Here is a 15187-nt window from a genome sequence, read left to right as displayed (position 1 = left end):
CAACAGGGGCAACAGCCAGGAAGGAGCATCTTCACAGGGAGGGAAAGGGAGGACAGGAGGAAACTCTGCCCAGGCCCACGCCACCGAGCAGGGTTTTTAAGAGGCGGCGAGCTGCATTAGCCCTCCAGCCCGCACCTCCAGCCCAGGGGCTGGCAGGGACCTGTCTCTGCAGGCTCTGAAAAGCCCTGCTGCTGCCTGCCAAGCCCTCACTGCTGGGCTGAAGGCACCACCTAGTGACTGCAGCATCTCGGAGGGGTTCTCCCTTCTGCTGGCAGAGCTGAGGACGCTGGAGACAGAGCCACGCAAACTCCCAGTCCCAGGTCTGTGTTCCCCTGTGACACCCCTCCCCCCCCAGCTACCTTCTCTAGTGCAGGACTGAGCACCATGTACACTGGCGGTTTATTCTGCTATACCGAAAAGCCACAGCCATGCAGTTCAGATCCCAGGGAGTACTCAATCACACTGCGTGTGTTTAATTAGTGGCAGATTCAAAGGTTGGCTCCAAGCTAAAAAGCAGGAATTTCAGTGCCATTGCATATCATAATTCTAATAATCTAAGTAAATCTGTTTGGAGCCCAGTAGAAATAAGTGAAAATTATTGAAGAATATCAAGATCTATTATCTCTTGCTGTGTAAGCTTACATACTTTATTTTCAGAGAACGGTTATAAATATCATACCTTCCTTGTAAGGACTGCATGTATCACTCACATTTATGTCATGTATGATTCACTCACAAATGCCCAACTTTATACTGAAAGTGAGAAGCGACCAGTGTAGATGCTTCCTTTGTTTCAGACAATTAGGCTTGAAAGGGATGCAGTAGTTGGATTTTATAGTTTATCCATTCTAAACAGAAGCATATAAACATACAAAGTTATAAAGTTAGTTTTGGTTAAATCTGCATCATTTGAGTTATGGAAGAGCTATACTGAATTGTTGATTCCAGTCTATGCTCAGAGTCTTACAAAAAGAGCAAACTATATTACAGAAGTAAAACTGGCAGAAAAATGCCACAAAATAACAATAACATGGTATTACACTTCATCTCTCCCAAGCATCTCGCTATGATTATTTTCTAAAGACATTCATAGTTAAGGAAAGTGACTGTTTTTAAAATAATTGATTCTAAATTGGCAGCCTGAGCTATAAATTGGCCAGGCACAAAGAAGTCATCCCTCTAGAATAACCATGTGATTAGTTCTAGTAAGTGCTTGGGAATTCAAATCACTGCTAATAGATGAGGTGTGGTAACTCAGAGGCCAAAAAAATCCCTCTTCCTATAGTGGCCAACAAATTGAAGCATAGACCACTTTCAAATTGCAGAGAAGCCTTAGCAGCCAGCCACATGTGGTTTGAGCTGAAGCCTGGAGCAGAATCTCTGTAGTAACAATGGAGAACTTTAACCCTTTTATTCGCTTCAGATGTTGGCTCGGTACCCGAGCATTACAGCCAACAAGATCAAGTGAGGGTATCATGCTACAACCAGGAAGTTTCCCTGCTGTCATCTCCTCCTCCTCAGTCCTGTCCCATTCCTCTACATCACTTTCCTTTTAATTACCTCCAAATCCTTCTTCACATGGACTTCACCTAAGTTCCTGCACTACAGCTGCTAAAATGTCAACATAAAGTGATTGGTAACTGAGTAACTGTCAGCAGGAGATAACTGAGGAGACATGCAGAAGTCCCACTTCTCAGCATCGATATAAATCATTCCCCACTCATAACAAGAATGAAGACACCAAGATCATGATAGGATAGGCCATGGTGTAACTAACTCCCTCTTAGGGAGTTAAAACACATACTATAACATGCACCCTATGGCTCAGAAGACACAGAAGAATTCGGTGTAAATCAAGATCTATTGATGAGCATTTGATCCATTAATGATGCAAAGGTGCATAGGCAAGAGCTGGCACTTATTAGCCCCATATTTGAAAAGATTTCATATTATTATATATTTTTAAATTATCACTACACACCTACAAGAGAAGAAATGCCAGTTTCTCCTGCTTCATTCATAACAGCTGAGATGCTAGAAGAGCATTTCAAAGAAAAACTGCTCATAATAAACATACACATCCTCCCCCTGAAGCCATCATTGCTATTTTATCTCTCCCAGTTCCCAAAATGGTACAGCAGCTCCAGAATGAGACAGCAGCACAAGCGTGCAAGTGACAAAAGACAAATGACCATAACACTAAATAACTCCACCTAGATGCTTTTAAAGCTCTTGATTCTCCCAGATCTATTGTTTGAGGAAGTTCTATAGTTAGTAAGAAATCCAGTAATGTTTCTCAAGGCCCCCTCGGAGCGATCCCAATTTGGAACTAACTCTTAAGTAGCAGCATTCTTTATAATGTGAAACAGAAAGTCCTGAATATACAAGCCTTTATTCAAAGGGTTTGGTGGTTATTTTTTTTCGCTAAATCCAGAATAAATAAAACCAAGGAAACACAGTATAGGTTCAACCTCCTACTTCCAATATGCACACTCTTATCTGGGAATGGCTTAAATGAAGATACAGTAGGAGAGATGAAATAGCAAAAAAATGCAAACACTGCAAGAGAGGAAGAAACCCACATGTATTTTAATTCCAGTTTTTCCCTGTTTGTTGTAAAACAGTTGTTTTACAATCAATTGTGCTTATTACCTAATCTACAAGTGACACATTATAGACAGGCTTTTTTATGTTCATTTGAAGACACAACTGGGGTGCTAATTTAAAAAACAAAGGGCATTTCTTCACTAGCAGAACAGAGTGCCCATACAATAATTACAGATGCCCCTACAGCTACAGTTCAGCTGCAGGAACAGCTACTGCCCAGCCTGGCACCTGGCTTCTGTGGTCATAGCTTGAAGAACCAGAGCAGGAGCCAGGTATAAGCTTTACACAGACACAGGCACCAGTTAGCCCTGGACTGGGGTCATCGTCATCTCCAAGATCATCCTGTGATGGCTAGATAGCTCTCGGTGCATTTCCCAATGAGAGGCTTGTTCAGCCTGGGGAGGAGAAGACCTTTTAACAGTCTTCTAGTACCTAAAGGGGCCAAAAAGAAATCTGGAGAGGGGCTTTTGACAAGGGCCTGTAGGGACAGGACAAGGGGGAATGGCTTTAACCTGACAGAGGGGAGATTGAGATGAGACATTAGGAAGAAATTCTTCCCTGTGAGGGTGCTGAGGCGCTGGCACAGGGTGCCCAGAGAAGCTGTGGCTGCCCCATCCCTGGCAGCATTCAAGGCCAGTTGGACAGGGCGTGGAGCAACCTGCTCTAGTGGAAGGTGCACTGATAGATTTAACTTGTAGGCTTATTTATCCAGTGGACAACCTATACAACTGAGACTGCCCACAAAACACAGTTACAGTACCTCCAATCTATTCTCCTCTACTGTAACTGTGAACCACTTGGAGATGCATCACGGGCTGCAAAACATTAAAAAGTAGAGTTTTACATTACTGGAAACTAAGAGGGAGAGAGGACAGGGGCAAAAATTTTGAAAGTCAGTGGTTGCCACATTCCAAACTGTGAGATAGTAGCAACATACCCAAAACTGCAGGATATGCTACTGCTGGGGGAGAGGAAAAAGCCACCCTGCAGTATGGTGTAATTAAAAAAGAAAAATGCTCCTTAGAAGAAATGCCCAACTGGCACCAGGGGAACTGTGGGTGAAAAACTCTTAAGTGTTTGAACACCGTCTGCCAAGATATTAAAAATGCAATTCCAGGCACAAAAAGCAGCATAACAAATTCAAAAACACGCTGAGCACAAGGGTTCTAAATCCTAGCTCCAAGAGGCCAGGCAGAAAAGAGTTGATAAGAAACATGTTTCTTGCTACATATGTCTGGTCACCACTAAACATATATAGTTCTAAAAAGATAAGCTAGTACAAACAAGAAAGCTTATTTTTGAGAATCAGTAGAATAGCTGGTTTTGAGATACTCGTACTTGCTGGCAGAAGTCATTTACTGCATACTCTTTTTCAGTGTAGGGTCATTATGCAGTAAACATCCTAGTCCAGAAACACATCCAAGCATTTATTCATGGCTGCTCCTGGCCTCTCTCCCATAAAGTTATTTTCCTCAGCAGTAACTCTGCTCTGCACTTCAGACAAATGGTCAGTGTAGTGCACCACCAGCACTGCTGACTTACATGTATTTAAAATTCAGCTCAAGACAGCAAACACTGGGCTCCAGAAAGCCAACATGGCCCCAATGCAACTTTTTCTTCCCATTATTTGGAATTTAGGAAGATTCTGATTAAAATTATCTTGTGAGTGCTAAAGTCAGAGGATAAAATGTAAAGTATACAGCTGGTTTCAGAAAACATTACATCTGGAAGACAGATAAACAACAGGATGTTTGTCCTGCACTGAGGATGCTCTGAGCTGAAGATTAGCTACAAAGCTGTTTCCAAAGCAAGCAGGGCTAGGCAAACAAAACAAAAGATAAAACCCCAAAGAATAGATAGTTCCAAAATAGCAACAAAATGCCTCTGGGTTATGGGAATGACTGAGCCCTGCCTGCTCCATGGGGCTGCCCTCATGGATGGACAGCCAGCCTGCCACCAAGAAGCAAGTAATGGCCCCAGAACACATCCTCCCTGGTCCCACCTAGGCTAGAAGTATTGCATACCTCCTGACAAGCTAAAACACAATCTGCTGTAGCTGAAATGTATCTCCTATAGCAAAAATGTTAAGGCCACATTTTAAAACTAGACCCGTAACTAGAAGGAAGCATTTCAGGTGATCTGCTAAGCATGCTACATTTAAAGATGGTCCATAAAGGCTGTAGTAACGGAATTTAATGGAATATTTTTCACCCCTCTCTCAACACACAAACAAGCACCAATAATGGCAAAAGCATGACCCTGTACAATACATAGAACACAGCAACATTTGCTAAGACCAGAATAATTTTGTTCCACACCTCTCATATGAAGATGACTGCAGAACAGAGGTTATTCTTCATTTCCATCCCAAATCTCCGGTTTGGGGGAAGGTTGAAAGGAATGGCGAGCCTTCTTTAACAGAAATGGCTAAGAAAATAAGGCTTATCCCTTATACCAGTATTTGAGCAAGTGTTTCAGCCGAGAAAGGACTGTGGTTTTTAGTGAACTCCTGGACTCTCAAGTGAGGCTTTTAATTAATCAATCACTAATTCATGAATCCTAAATAATTGATTCAGCACATGGCAGCAGAACTCTTGAAGAGAGAAAACAATGAGATCAGCTCATCTGCTCACACTCCCCGTGCCTAGTGAGCCTACTCTCCATCACCCCATGGGTGGTATCCTGAGTAATACCTCTGTGCTCCTTGAAAGAGAAGGGGGTACCACACTTCATACTGAGATACGCTCAGTATTAAATTAGAGCACAGGAGTTTGGTGCTAAACTGTCTCATCACCTGGCTGGCTTAGCCGACCTCAGAACCTCAGCTTTCTGGGCTCAGAGATAAATGGCTTTAAACGTTTCACCCAAGTTTTTACTGCCTTCCATTACAGGCATTCCAGGGCACCTTTAACCAGGGTTACTTGTCTTTCAACCCACCTCAGCAAGAAACCGGGTAGTACAGTTGGCCAGGTAGTCTGCAGCTAGCGACCAATGTTATCATGTCAGAGCACTTTCTCTCTACTGCTTTCACCAGCAAATGTGTGGGTTTTTACTCCAAAATTGTGGAGAAGGAGGCATATAGCAAGACTAACTTTCTTTCTGCCAGAAAGTCCCCCCATGGTCCTAGCAGACTGTAAGAGCAAGTGGATGGATGCAAGATCAGGGCCCTGTGCACAACATATCCTGTAACTCCTGCACCCACATTCACCACTATCTTCTTGTCTTAAGGCAGAGAGCTGATGAGACATGCTGGAAAGAGATGAGGTTTCAACTTGCTTTGTGCTTATCAAAAACATCATTGCTCTATGGTCCAGTCCACAACACTTGCAAGCACTGAGCTATTCTTTAGAAGAAAATTAAATTCCAGAAGAAATGTAGGATGTCATTTGTGTCCCAAACACAAGAAGGACATGGAGCTGTTGGAGCAAGACCAGAAGAGGGCCATGAAGATGATCAGGGGCCTGGAGCACCTCCCATACAAAGACAGACTGAGAAAGTTGGGGTTGCCCAGCCTGGAGAAGAGAAGCTGCATGGAGACCTCAGAGCAGCTTCCAGTGTCTGAAGGGGCCTACAAGGATGTTGGAAAGGGACTCTTCATCATCCCAGCAATAGAAGAAGAGGTAATGGGTTTAAACTTATACAAGGGAAGTTTAGATGAGACATTAGGAAGAAGTTCTTCCCTGTGAGGGTGCTGAGGCCCTGGCACAGGTTGCCCAGAGAAGCTGTGGCTGCCCCATCCCTGGCAGTGTTCAAGGCCAGGTTGGACACAGGGGCTTGGAGCAACCTGCTCTAGTGGAAGGTGTCCTTGCCTGTGGCAGGGGGTTGGAACCAGATGAGCTTTAAGGTCCCTTCCAACCCAAACCAGTCTGGGATTCTGTGATTTGGAGCTTTGTATTTATAAGCTTAGAAGTAGTTTTTGTCTTCCAGAGGCTCTATTTCCAGCAGGGAATTGCAATCCCTAACTTTTACGTATCACAAAAGTCTACTGAAATCCAAAGATCCCACTTTTTATGTCAAATCCTGTTTCAAATGGACATAGGAAAGTGGCTGTAAGATCCACAAAACTTCGCAAGCAAGTTACCTTGGCATTAGGATCAGAGTTCAGCAATTAACTCCAGACCAGAGAGAAGCAACCATCTCTGTGTGGGATTCACAGCCAGTCAGACCATCACCCCTATTTACTGGACATGCAAGAACCACATATTCCTTCTTTGTCTGAGGGGACCGGGGTCCCATCTCCAGTAGGGTACAGGATGTTGCAGCCTTGCAGCTTGCTTTTCCATTGCCCCAGGATTTGCTTCACTCTTGTAGCATACTGACAGAGGTGTAGGAACCTTCCTCTAAATCTTCCCTCTTCTGAGGGACTGCCTGTGCTCTCAGCAGCAAACATTAAGAACCCCTCCCTCTCCAAAAAAACACCTCCAAATTAAATAATGTCTGTAATTAAAGTGTCTGTACAAACACTGCTCTCGATTTAATGAAATATTGATGCTCACAGATTTGCCTGTGCACATCTGCAGATGTAAACTGTATCTATTCTCAATTGATTGCACACTGCTTGCTAGCTGGCTTATTCCATCTGAAACTCAGAGTGAAGATCATTATTTCAAATGAGGGCAGATAACCCTGTTGCAGGGTAGAAAGCATCAGAGGGTAGAAAGCATCAGAGTGCTGTTGCATCTACCTGCCTACAGCATCTTCATACAATTCCTTTATCTAACTGGATTCCCCCCCAGTTTTCCCACTTCTTTATCCACAGACTAAAACATCAGCAATAGATTGAACTATCCAGCTTCTCCCACACTGCAGCTAGCACTGCTTTCCATCCAGAAGCCAGCCCTTGCTGCGGTCCCTGAGGATGGGAGACACCGAGTATCGGTTCCTCCCTCAGTGGGAGACGGAAACTGATTCCAACACCTACTGATTGCCATCCTTACTGGGAGGATGGGAGACCTGTGCCTTATTGCCATACACTCACCAGTTCAGAGGGCATACTGACAGGCTTGACCCAAGGCTTTCCTTTCTCTAGGAAGCACCTGAATGATTCAGCTGTGTAGTAATTCTCTTGCTATTTGGAGCGATTGGTACTTAAGTATCCTGGAGAAAAGAGCTCTTCTCAGCAAGCGAGGAAGTATATGAAGCTTATCTCAGGACTCCTTATGGCCAAGTTCACTTAGGAGTGGAAAACATGCATTTGGAGTCCTCCAGCAGACAGAAAATTAAATCCTAGGACTGCCCTCACCAGCTGAATGCTCTACCTGCTGTGTATTGCAATGAAGAAGTGAGAGCAGGCAGGAGAGCTCCTGGATCATACTGCATTTGAGTAATTATATGTGCATCTACTTTGTTATCAGCCACTTATAAAACTTTTCTTGCACAGAGAAAATAGCCAGAACAATCTCTGGACCAAAGGGAAAAATGTCACTGTAGTTATAAGGAAGTATTACCAGCCTAGGCAGCAAAACTACCCACGTGAAATTAACACCGAGTTCCTAGAGGCTGCAATAGACAATACTTATGCACAAGGCTTATTCCCAGATGAATGAGGTGGAAGGGCCATGACTGGAAGTAAAGTAGCTTTTAATGATTAAAAAAAAAAACCAAAAAAACCAAAAAAAAACCCCAAACCGGTATGTTCACTATAGACATCAGCAGAGGCCTGATCCTGTCAGCTTTGTACTAATTCAGCTGCTTTAAGGATCAGGCCTTGCAGCTATTGTCTCTACCCTGTAAACATGCAAGCTGAAAGACTTCCAGGCTTACTAACATATGCAGAAGTAATGGCTTCAGAGACCATAGATAATGCAAACAAATAACGTGCCAATTTAATGTCTGCTTCTCTTGGTTGTGAGCACAAAGAGCTGTCTCAGGGTTTTACATCCAACAATCCTAGATACAGAGGAGAAGATACTTAATGAAGTTTGTCCAGGTAAAACTCTGTCTGTGCCCTTCTAATTTCTCAGAGTCAAGTGTTTGGGTGGTTTGTTGTTTTGGTGTTTGTTTTTTTCAAACACTCTTGATATATTAAATCAATATATTGTATGAAAATACAAGAAATTAATCTTGTTACTTAATGAATGCTCTTAAGTGAACTACATTGTAAACTCTACAATTAGAGAACAAAAAGATATTTTTATTGCCACAGTATCTACCGAATAAGTCCTGCCCCAGGGTCATAATATAAGAGTCTAACAGCTTGGACACCCTCCTTTCCAAAGTCTACAGCTGAATTTAGGACCATCAAGTCTCTACTTTCTTTTGCTGGGAATAAAATTATAAGAAGCATACTGGCAGGAAGGGAGTATATTTTATCTTCCTATAGTCAAGTCAAATACAGTGAGTGACTCAGTATTCTGTTACCATTATTCATTGTTCAAACAGCTCTTCAGCTACAACATGACCACAGAGGCAAGAACCTCCTGACCCAGCACAGGTTTTTTTATTATTTTTTTAATATTATTTATTATATTTGACTTAAATGAGCATCTGAGCTTATGACCAGCATTAAAAAATTACAAAGCCCCTTATTGCATATGCATCACACCAAATTCTTAGTACATCAATATCTCTTTTTCAACAGAGCTCCTGCATAGCTAAGGAGGTGCTCTGTTATCTCTTGCTAATCAAACTTGGAAACTGCTTAATGAATAGGGGAGTATATTCATCTGACCCCTGCCTAGGTGCCCAGATGGCAGAGGAATGGTCAAACACCCACACGTGCTAGATGCTACACTTTCAACATCATTTCTAACTGGTAACACTCAACATTTAAAGCTCAGCACCCTAATGTAGCAAATTCTGACAGCCCATAAGTCTCCTGGCCACAAAACAGGACTGTTGTCATCTCATAGAAGACACACAAAATAATGTTTGCGCAACTCTCTTTCCAGCATCTTAGGATACCATTAAAACTGATTTTTGCCTGGATGCAGACATGCAACAGAAAGGCTTTGAATCATAACAGAGGAAAACAAAAAGGAATATTACTAATTATTCATATATTGAAGAGGACAAACATTTGCATTAGACCGTGACTAGTAAGAGAACATCTCATGACACATGTGAGGACTGTGAAGACAAAGCTTCCTCCCTTTAGCAATCTTGGTTTTGCAACATTAACATTCTTCACTTTCCTCCCTGCCAAACTACTTCATCCCATAACAGCAGCCAAAGGGGTATTTGTGATGCACCTAAGAAACAGGATTGAAAAGGAAAAATCCAGCTGGGAAGCTTATTGACTTAATTCAACCTTCAAAGGTGTTTTCATCTCAGACCCTTATAATCTAATTCCACAGTGGAGATGTGTTTGTTTCCTAAGCAAAGAAATTTATTTCCTGCCAGTCAGAAAAATCTGATACAAAAGAGAAACTTAACACTGCTCTCCTGAAAGAAACTGAAGAGATGTTCGTTGACTCTCTGCTCATTTGTATTACATGTCTACTGACAGGAAGGCTAAGCTACTGCAGGGAAGCTTTCAATTCTTTCTACTGTCATAACCCTCTCATATGCCTGTATGAAAGGATTACATGGTATTTTCATTTGAGGTAACTTCTCCTGTTTGTGCAAGATATCAGGCTAATGTTATTCAGCATATAGGTAATGGGAAATAAGGTTTTGATCTCCAGCCTTCCCTATGGTTTCACTTCTGCTGCAGAAAGCAGTGACAGCACAGATGCAAGGCAGTAAATGATTTCTTGCAATAATATAGGATTCTCAACAGGCTAACACCTTATATGCCTTACTCGTTACAGCCACTGAGCTGTGCTAGCAGCAAGATTCAGTTAGTCATAGAAAAGCACAAAACCAAACACCAACACCCCCCAAAAAACCCCAGCAAAAACCCCACCACATTTCTATAAATCTACAATATGCAAAATTAAAATCCAGGCAGTGGTTTTGGTAGATATAGTGGTATTGTGTCAGAAGGATGCGTTTTGTATTTGCCTGACATGAAACACCATCCAGCAAGCAGGGAAAAAAACCAAAGCCCACGGCAAGTGCATTTAATGCTTCTCTTTTCTCCAGATACCAGCATTACGCTGAGCATTCATACAACTCTGCTTTTCAGGGTGAAAACAATAAGCTTTACTCCAAATAGCAACTGACATGCTCAAGAATCTGGTCTCATAAAAAGACTCATCAGGCTGAGAGGAAACAGAATGGTTTAAGAGACCCAAAAGTAGTTCCAGGGACATAAGAAATGAGAAATAATTAAATCACCAAAATACAAAGTAGGCATTTTCCCCTTCTCAACCCTCTGTTAGCCAAACATACACCCAGGAAACTCTCCAGTCAGAAAGGGAGTTTAAGACACCAGTTTTCAATATACTCAGTGTGGAGCTCAGCTGACTTGGGCAAATATATCAAGTGCCAAACCAGCTCTGAGCTCTGCAAGAAGTGCTCGGTGGATGGCTGGATGCTGCCAGCTTCAGTTAGCAAGAGCTTGCAGGCAGAAATAAAGACTAACCTAAAACACACAATTATGTTTAAGACAGAAGATGGTGGTGGACAAACCCAACATATCAGTGAAGGCAGCCCCCAAAACATTATTTATATAAAACCATATTGGTGACTGGATGGTTAAAAGCTGAGACTTACTATTGCAAAGCCCATTTTCTGCTCTGTTAAGATACAAAGTGTGCTGCTATTTCAAGCAAGTACGCCAGAGATAATACACACTGGAACAAAAAGAATCATTTCTTTCATGTTTATTACACATTGCTAACAGGAGGAAGATCTATTTGTTGTTTAGCTGAGCAGGCTCACCCCGGTTTCTTCTTCACTGCGGACTCACTTAAACGTCTTCAAAAAGCTACTCCATGGTGGAAGGGATCCTGAAGTGTATGATTTCCAAGAGCAGCAATGAGAACAACACAAGGAAGCTAAGGTGCTGAGTGAAACACAGCGCTGCAGAGAACCCGAGTGAGTATGCCTGTGGGGGAAAGAGAGGGATCAGCTGGTAATTCCAACTGCAGACTACAGAAGAGCACATGGGCTTTACTCTGCGCTTGTCAGGCCACACCTGGAACATTGTGTCAGTTTGGGTCTCCACTATACAAAAAGAAAAAAAAAAAAACCAAGATGTGGATGGACTGGAAATAGTCCAGAGAAGGGCAAGATGACAATGAGAGGACTGGGAAGTACGTGAGGAAAGGCTGAGCGAGCTGGGCTTGTTCAGCCTGGAGAAAAGAAGGCTCAGGGAAGACCTTATCACCATGTTCCTGTATTTAAAGGGTAGCTACAAAGGCGACCAAGACTCCCTTTTTACAAGGAGTCACATGGGAAAGACCAGAGGTGATGGGTACAAGTTACTCCTGGACAGATTCCAACTGGACACAAGAGGAAAACTTTTCACAATGAGAACCATCAACCACTGGAACAACCTCCAAAAGCAAGTGGTGGATATCTGGGCACTTTTAAGATTCAGCTGGACAGAGTGCTGGGACATCTAGCCCAGGTCATGCTTTGCTAAGAAAGGTTGGACCAGATGATCCTTGAGATCCCTTCCAACCTGGGATTCTGTGATTCTATACTGCTGCAACAGCCAGTGAGGTGTTAAAAAAGGGCTATCGGCCCTTGCAGTTCCTGCTTGCTACATGTATACAACCAACCGATCAGTTTAATTCCTCTTTATCCACGTCAGGTTTCTTTAAAGCTGCCAGGCATCTGCTCCTCCTCCCAGCCTCATCGTTTTCCCTTTCTCCTTCTGCCTTCTTGGGTGTTTGCCATTTCTCAGTGGTTCAGTTCCAATTCCTGTCACTCTCCTTTCCCCTTTTAGCCCCATCCCTTCGTCCTTGCTGTATATCTTGGTTTTCAAGAGAAAATAATGAGCTATTCAGACATAAAAATCTATACATCTATTGGATTAAATACATGCTGGGATGCGTTTGACTTCGCATATAGTGGATGTATACATACCCTGAACCTTTTGTCCCCTTTAATATGGTATCCTAGGCAACCCAGGTTGGAGATAAAACCATCCAAGCTTTTCTTTTTATAATATAAAGATTAACCTTTGCAGATCATCTGAGAATTTCAGAAAGCACATATCCTGATTATGCCTAAGCTCCATGAAATATTCATCTGTCTGCAAGTAAGAGAGACCAGATTTAATTATGTTTGAGGGGCATCTTCTATAGAATTAAATGTCAAAACCTCATTTACCTACCTAGCAGTTTTAAACACAACCTACACTGGACTTCACATGCACATACATATGCATGGCATTAATTCAGAAGATGAAGGAAAATTAAAAATACACCAATACTTCCATACATATAAACAATGTCTACTCAAGTTGCTTGTATATTAAACCCAACACAACCTTATCTCTATTATTACAAAACGAAAACAACAATGAAAATTAATAGTACTAAGTTATCTAGAATGTGGCCATTGGTCATATATGACATTTATGCACTCTGTTTATAAGATTAAATTTTTAAACAGCTACAGGCCAATGTTAGCCATCAAAAAATGTGTATCAATCACATAGTAACAGCCTCTTGTCATATTTGGCATGCCTTAAATCAACTTCAAATGACAGACTTTGATTGTAATCGATATTAGTTATCTGTGTAAGGTCTTTACAGAAGAACACTTTTACTCTGAAACGCTGATGAAAAGCACTTTACAAGAGCTAAAATATTATAAATGCTTCCACCATTTCAAAGGAAAACACTGCCAAAAGCTAAGATAAATTCTGTCGTCTCCCCCTCAAAATTATTTATTTTAAGGTTCCACACACATGTAACCTAGAAGACCTCAGTGTAGCCATTTCCAAGTAAAACTAGAAGCAAACCATAGTTAAGTGATTGCATCATTTCTCTGTATTGAGGGGTTGGTTTTTTATTTTTATGTGGAACTAATAGAAATCAAAATCATTTACTGACAATGAAGGCTCTTGTTTGCAGGGCCTGGTGTACAGGCTACTTCCCTTCCAAGGGCCAAGTGACCTAAAGCTGCAGTCACCATATCTCTCACCCTGCAGCCAGCAACACCTGCAGCCAGCAGATGAAGAAGTTGCACTACCTCAGCTTCTCAACCTAAAAAAAGAGTTACCCAGACTGGTTTGGGTTGGAAGGGACCTTAAAGCCCATCCAGTTCCAACCCCCTGCCACAGGCAGGGACACCTTCCACTAGAGCAGGTTGCTCCAAGCCCCGTCCAGCCTGGCCTTGAACACTGCCAGGGATGGGGCAGCCACAGCTTCTCTGGGCACCCTGTGCCAGCGCCTCAGCACCCTCACAGGGAAGAACTTCTTCCCAATGTCTCATCTAAATCTCCCCTCTATCAGTGTACGCCATACCCCCTTGTCCTGTCCTTACACCCTCTTCTCAAAAGCCCCTCTCCAGATTTCTTCTTGGCCCCTTTAGGTATTGGAAGACTGCTAAGTTGATGACATTGAACTATTTTCATACAGTATTTCAGGACCTACTGAGAAGACACTTATTAAAGAGGCTGCTATTATTCTTAACTGCTTGCAGAGTGCATTTCCAAAGGCAAAAAGAGAGACTGCTTTTTGCCCATATTCTCTGGCAGTTTGGGTTGTTTTTTTTTAAATGGAGTTCAGTGTAACTTCCATATATGAACTCTTCCTAGATGTCTAGCTTTTCAAAGGGATATAGATGGGATTTGGCGACCAAGCTAAGCACCCGATTCCTCCAAACATCACAGCTTTAAAGCCTGCAACTGTCCTACTCCAAACATATAACTGCGCTTACAAAAATTCATTTGACTGAGAAACAAACATAACATTTAGCAACAAATAAAGGACAAGTCTTCCCAGACCTCTACATAAAGCAGGCAATTCAGTATATACAACTGAAATGAGAACAGTAGGTCTCAGCTGACAATTTCTTGGTGCCCTTCAGGTGGGGATAACTGTTTGTGTGTGGCACTCCCTTGTGTGTCACTAGATATATGATGCAGGGAGTAGCCCTTGATGGTTCTGAATTGAATCAATGTTTGAAAAAAACTCCAGAAATGTAAAACCCCTAGGCTGTCAAAAACATAATGAAATGTTTAATATTTCATTACTCACTCCCATCACTACTGGGGAAAATTAGCAAGTGACAGGAATTGGTATTAGATATGGATCAATACTGCAAAAATCAAATCTGGACTTTGAATCCCCTGGAGATTCCAAGGATGGGATCTCATATTTAACAACAATATACAGCAAAGGCTTCTCTCTTATTTATAGGTCTAGGACAAAAGAAAAATACCATTTTCAAATCCAGTAGTTTAAATATAATCCCCTTGGCTTTAAATTGGAGGTCTGATTTCAGAACAAAGTGAGTGCCACAGATACCAATTAGTTTTACTGCTTTTCTCTTAGTCTTTCTTGACAAATCTCAATTGCAAATCACCAGTAAAACAAAAATAAGGAAGCAGCCCTCTGTTTTCCTCAGTCACTTTCTCTGCCACATGGAAAGGAGAAGGCCACAGCAGCTTAAGGTATTTCATTCCAAACAAGGCACATTTTCACCACGGTAGCCTGAAGATGTGCCTGCACTTGGGATGAAGCTTGGTTTATGCTTCAGCTTGTGTCTTACACAGGACAGAGACAAACTGTTCAGC

Source organism: Strigops habroptila, chromosome 10, assembly GCF_004027225.2.
Source record: "Strigops habroptila isolate Jane chromosome 10, bStrHab1.2.pri, whole genome shotgun sequence".
In the NCBI taxonomy this organism is placed as follows: domain Eukaryota; kingdom Metazoa; phylum Chordata; class Aves; order Psittaciformes; family Psittacidae; genus Strigops; species Strigops habroptila.
Note: the sequence above shows the minus strand (reverse complement) of the source record.